This window comes from Miscanthus floridulus, chromosome 13, assembly GCF_019320115.1.
Source record: "Miscanthus floridulus cultivar M001 chromosome 13, ASM1932011v1, whole genome shotgun sequence".
Classification (NCBI taxonomy): Eukaryota; Viridiplantae; Streptophyta; class Magnoliopsida; order Poales; family Poaceae; genus Miscanthus; species Miscanthus floridulus.
Window position 1 is genome coordinate 1865836 of NC_089592.1, and position 6444 is coordinate 1872279.

The window sequence follows — 6444 nt, forward strand, 5'->3', positions numbered from 1 at the left end:
GTAGACAGACATGGTGGAGGAGTCCGTGTTGCATACGCATGAAGGTAGGCGATGGAGCTGACCGGTGGGGCCAGACTATCGGTCACCGCGAGAGAGGGGGCCAACTGTTAGAGAGAGAGAGTGAAGGCGTGGGCGTGTGGCTGAGCTGCTAAGCTGGGCTGCGGCTTGCGGGAGTGGGCCGAGAGAGTCAGGAGGGAGAGAGGAGGGAAAGTTTTTTTTTTCTTTTTCCTTTTCTATTTTGTTTTCAAAACCAAATTCAATTATGAACCAAATGCATATTTAGATATAGTTTCAAATATACTTTTCAATTCAACAAAAACTGAGCAATTTTGGTAGGTTTCCAAAAATAAATTTTACAACCCTTTTTAAATTCTTTTATTTTCTAATTTTCTTTTCTTTTATTTCAATGCCATTTTCAAATTCATTTTCAAAAACATTTTGAATTCATTTTGAATTTTGGATTCAACCACCCATTGCAATAAATCAAATGCACCGGCATGTATGCACATCCATTTTGCTACTCCTTATGATGAATTTTAATATAATAAATTTTTTTGTTTTTCCTATATTTCATGTGCACAAAAATTCATAAATAAATCATTTGAATCCTATTTTCAAAAGTATAAAATTTAGGGTGTTACATGGTTCTAGTCATCAGCGGGTTCTCGCGATTTCACAACAATTGCTTGAATCACCGGCGTGGTGGCTTGAACCAAGGATGCTTGGTTGCGGAGACCTGGGCCATTTCATCGCCAACTGCCCCTAGAAAAGCAAGTACCCCTCCAACAAGTACGACACTGGCAAGCGCAAAGAGAAGCGGGAGCACTCCTCGGACAAGCATAAGTCCAAGGGAGGATTTGACGAGGAGGCGCTCAAGAAGAGGTTCCTGAAGAAGGCCAAGGCTCAGCAACGGCCTTTCTTGCATCACTCAGCGATCTCGATGACTCCGACGATGAGCGAGTTTCCCTCTCCTCAAGCGATGATGAGCTCAAGACGAAGGTGGAGGAGAGACTGAACAATCCCTTATTCTTCACCGAATCCTCTCATGGCGGCTTTTGCACCATGGCTCTTAGAGATGAGGAGACCGGCAAGGATGAAGCGATCGGCGACGACGACACCCCTGAGGTACTATCTTCTACCGACAAGCTCGCCGCTGAGGTAGATGCTTTGAGCGATGCCTTGATTAGTCAGGACAAACTGCTTAAGCATGCTACTCATGAGAGAAAAGAGTATAAGGAAAGGCTAGAGCAATCACTTAAGGACTTGGAGCTCGCTAGGTCTTCTATGACTGTGATCGAGGAAATAGAGTGTGATACTTGTGCTATTCACATGTCTAGTCTAGTTACTTTGCAAAAACAAGTATGGCACTTTGTTAGATGAGCATGATGAGTTGAAGGCTAGGTTTGTTTTGTTGGGTGCGTGCAAGTCCTGCTCGGGCTTGGAATCTGAACTGGTAGATAAGAATGCCAAGATCTCTGCTCTTGAGAAGGCCAGTTCAGATAGCACAACTATTGCTAAGTGCGCACTTTGTGAGAGTCTAGAGTTGGTGCTTGAGTCCTACAGGCACGACAAGATGAGATCCGAGCTGGGTGCCTTGTAGTGAGCCGCAGTTGGGCATGATGGTTAACCTGCTCAGGAGGGGAACTAGTGGACCGGGAGTAGGCTTTGCTTTAGGTGGGAAGGGTGAAAATCTCTATGGCAAGGTTGGTTAGTGTAGTGGTTTGACCCCGAGTGAGAAATCTTCCACCACTCCCATGCTGATCGAAATCACTCCACCTAAGCCTATTGAGCCCATAGTCAAAGATGGAGTGTTTGAAGAACCTCCAAAAGCTCCACCCCAGAAACAAGTGTGGATTCCAAAACCTAACCATCTCAAGAACCCACTTGACACTCTATCAAACATCTCTAAGGACCCCCTTCCTAGAGTCCAAAAGCCACCAAGAGTGAACCATACCCACAAGAGAGTGAACCAACCACCACCCAAGATAGAGGTGAGGTATCACTGTGACTACTGCCATAGGGATGGCCACCTTACTGAGTTCTGCTTTAGGATAAAGAGAGATGAGAGGTGTGAGTATGAGTTGAACAACCAAAACATGTATCGCCCCCCCTTGGCATACATGTACAGCCTATTTAGAGGCACAGTGCTAGGCCTAGAGCTACAATGCCTCAAGGTGCTATGCCTCAAGGTGCTAGGCCACATGGTGGTCGTGCTCGGCGGGGTTTCGGTCATGATCGATATGACTTTGAACCTCGTGGCGGTGGTTTTCAGTCCCACAGCTCTAGCGGACCACGTTTTCCCCTTGTGGTGATCACTTCCCTCAAATGGGACATGTCATGTTTGGTGTTTTTCCTAACACTTTTTCATGACAAATGAGCCAACACTGGTATCCTTCATAGTTTACTAACCCTAGTGTTGCGCCATTTGCTCATCCCATGCCCTTCTATTGATACAGGACAGAGGCCTAGAGAACACATGGCTCATTGATTCCAGTTGTTCACGCCACATGATCGGAAGCTCAAAGTGGTTATCCAGCCTCGACCCCATGAGTTGCAAGGAGTACATCACATTTGGGGACAATAGCAAAGGTAAGGTGGTCTCTCGTGGAACCATTCGGTTTAACAAGAGTTTTGTTCTCAAGGACGTTGCGCTGGTTTCGAATCTACACTTTAACTTGGTCCCTCTTTTGTAACTCCCTAGGGATGGCTTTGAAGTGCGTTTTAAGACCAGCTTGTCTCGAGTTCTTGATTCTCAGGGAAATCTGGTTTGTCAGATTGTCCCTTTTGGCCATGTCTTTCGAGCTAATTTTTCTCACTCCTTTGGCTCTTCTCGCTATCTTGTGGTCGGATCCTCTTCTGATCTTTGGAAGTCGCATAGGAGGCTTGGTCACTTGAGTTTCGATCTACTTGCTAGATTGAGCACACTTGACTTAATCCGAGGATTGCCCAAGTTGAAATTTGAGAAGGATCTTGTTTGTCACCCTTGTCGCCATGAGAAGATGGTTGCTGCTTCACACCCTCCTATGAACCAAGTCATGACCAAGGAACCCGGCGAGCTACTTCACATGGACACAGTTGGTCTAGGTCGGGTTTGGTCAGAAGGTGGGAAGTGGTACATTCTAGTGAGCGTGGGTGATTTTTCTCGCTACTCTTGGGTGTTTTTCATGGAGGGTAAGGATGAGGCTTTTTCTCATGCTCAAGATTTGATTCTGAGGTTGCAAAATGAGTTCCCTAAGAATGCCATGAGAGTGATTTGTAGTGACAATGGCATAGAATTCAATAATACTCACTTTGAAACCTTTTGCTCTTCTTTGGGCCTTGAGCACCAGTTTTCCACTCCTTATGTCCCTCAGCAAAATGGTGTTGTCGAGCGCAAAAATTAGACTTTGGTTGAAATGGCTAGGATGATGCTCGATGAGCATAGGACTCCTAGGAGATATTGGGTCGAGGCAATCAACATCGCTTGCCATGTTTCAAACCACATTTTCTTTGAGCTTTCATGAAGAAGACATCTTATGAGTTGCGGTTTGGGCAGCCACCCAAGGTAAGCCATTTTAGGGTGTTTGGATGCAAGTGCTTCATCCTCAAGCAAGGTAATTTGGACAAGTTTGAGTCCAGGTCTATAGCACCCGTTTTTAAGAATAAAACCAGATACGCACCATATGTGAGCCCAAAAAGTCAAATCTCACATATAGCTACAAATAAGGGTAATATCAATAGACAATGCTCAATATATAACATACTTAGTATAAAGAATACAACCTTAGGTAGTAGATAGTGGAAAGACAACTTCTATCTTCGGGTGAAGACTCTAATTCCATAGGGATAACTAACTGGTTGATCACAAGCCTAATCCCTCCAAACTCTAGCAATTTGGTACCCATTCGAGATTTTTATCCAAATAATTGAAAAATAAAGCAAGCGTAAGTACATGTCGTACTCAACAAATATACCATGGGGTTCATGAGGCTCAAAAGGCTGACACTAGTTTAACTACGATTAGCTTTTAATAAGTCATTTTTAGCAATTGGGTGGCAACAAGTTTATTTACAAGCTCATGTAAACACATGATTAGGTAAAATGAATAATTAATAGCATAAACAATTAATCATTAATGGGCATCTTTATCATCAGTATCATCCATGTTCATCATCTATTCCATAAATGTTCCAAGACTGCTCATGACCGTGAGCACGACTGATATACCACTTTTACACTCTACAGAGGTTGTACACTTTCACTATGAGTCGTGATTTACCCTTTCACCTAAGGTAACTAATCTCTTGACCCACTTCCAAGGAAGGTCGGTAGGGTTCACTTGAAGCCTTTCAAAGGTTCGTCTAACAAGTTAGGGCCATTAGATTCACTCGACAAACAGATATAGAGCCCCCTTCCTGATGGCACTATGATGCACAACCTATACACAAGGGGATAGAGGCCGCACTATACCCGATTTGGGAAGCCATTCTTACACCTTAAAGGTAACCACTAACAAGCTAGAAAAGGTCCTCATACTGAGCTAAAGCCAGAGCCATATAGCCCTCATAACTATAATATAAGTCTCGAATGATCACTTATAGATAAGTCCTTAGGGAGAGCGATCTAGAACATTTAGAAAGTAGCTAAACACTCCAGCCCCCTGTTTCCATGTTGCTAAAAAGTCATGTTTTAACGTTTATTGCATATATCATTAGTCAAGTTACAAGATCATGGTCTTTAATTGAGCACTAGCATCATACTACCCAATGCAATAACCCATAGGAATCAAGGTACAAGGTAACAAAGTACTAGGAAATCCTTAGTGGTAATCAAGGTAGACACATGCAGCATGAATTAAATGATTAAAGGTGAATGAGACAACAAGGAAGATCCCATGCTATACTTGCCTTAAACTTAGATCCTTCTTCTATTGAATTGTAACCTCCAAAGGACTTCTTCTGGATTACCAACTTCTTTTATATCACCAACGCAAAGCTCACCGACTCGACATGATCATAAAGCACCACACAAGCATCCATGTAATCATACACGAAGCAAACAATAGATCTAAATAAGAACAATACACTAAACATAATAAACAACAGGTAAAAAGGTTTTAAAGATGTTCTACATGTTACTACAAAGACACAGACGCGAAAAGCACTTTAATTGGAGCTATAACGAAAAAGTTATGAATTAAACAATATTTCCTTTAATAAAATAATAGATTAAATCTAACCTCCAATTTCAAAAGTTGAAAATATATTTAACAATAGGATGAACATATAGATTACTCAATTACAAATCTAACACAACTTGAATAGGTCAAATCAGAGTTAAAACGGAGAAACTACGCATAAAATATGATCAGTGGCAATTCTATAAATAGTTGGAATCAATTTCACATTAAAAATAGTTAAAAAACCAAATTAAAATGCCTAATGGACCTGGCCTCGTTTTTGGAAAAACACAGGGGCCAAAACAGATAAATGAAGGGCATATTTGGAATTATTTTGAACTACGCTGGATGGTGGGTTTATTTTGGCAAAATCTGGGGTGTCTTTAGCAAATAAGCTAGCCGAGTCGGTATTTTCTAATCTAGTCCGTTGATCTCCGATCGGGCGGTGTAGATCAAATTGAGGAATGGGGGTCACCGGAGCGGTGCTATGCGCAGCGGCGCCATGACCGGGGAGCAGAGGACCTTGCCGGAGTTCGTCGTTCTCGACGTTCTGGACATCATCGGTCAAAAAGAAAGCACGGGGAGAAAGAGGAAGACACAGTGAACTCACCAAGGACTTTTTTTGAGGTCGAAGATGGGACCGCGACATTGGGCAGTGTGGCGGGGCAGACGGTGGCTTCAATGAAGATTCAGCGATGCAGCGCAAGCAAGCTAAAGTGAGAAAAAGAGAGAGAAGGGACTCGGTGGCTTTGCAAGCTTGACGCAAATCTCGGGATCGACTTACGGTGGTAGCGGAGCGGTTAGGCGAGCACGACGGTGGCGAGCTCCTTCTCGGTGAGATTCAAACAGCGCGACGACTCGGGTGGAGGCGATATGGCTTGCTTTAGGGCTTGGTAGGGAGGCGGTGCATGGTGCGGCTCAGTATTTATGGCCGGGAGATTGCGTGGGAGGCAAGGCAACGATGCGGGGCGAAGGCAGACTCACCGGCGGCGGTGTCCGACTCAAGCATGAGCTGGAGGAGGGAGACGGCTGACAAGTGGGGCCGGGCTGTCAGCGAGCTAAGTGAAGGAGAGGAGGCGGGGCGCATCCAAGCATGTGCTTAGGCCTAGGTCGGCCCAAGAAGGGAGCGCGGGGAAAAAGGAGGCAGGCCGCTGCTGGGCTGCAGGAGAGAAAGAGGAACATGCCTATGGGCTAGAAATGAGAGAAATGATTTTCCATTTTCCAAATCCTTTTCTATTTTGTTTTCAAAATCAAATTCAATTATGAACCAAATGCAAATTCAAATA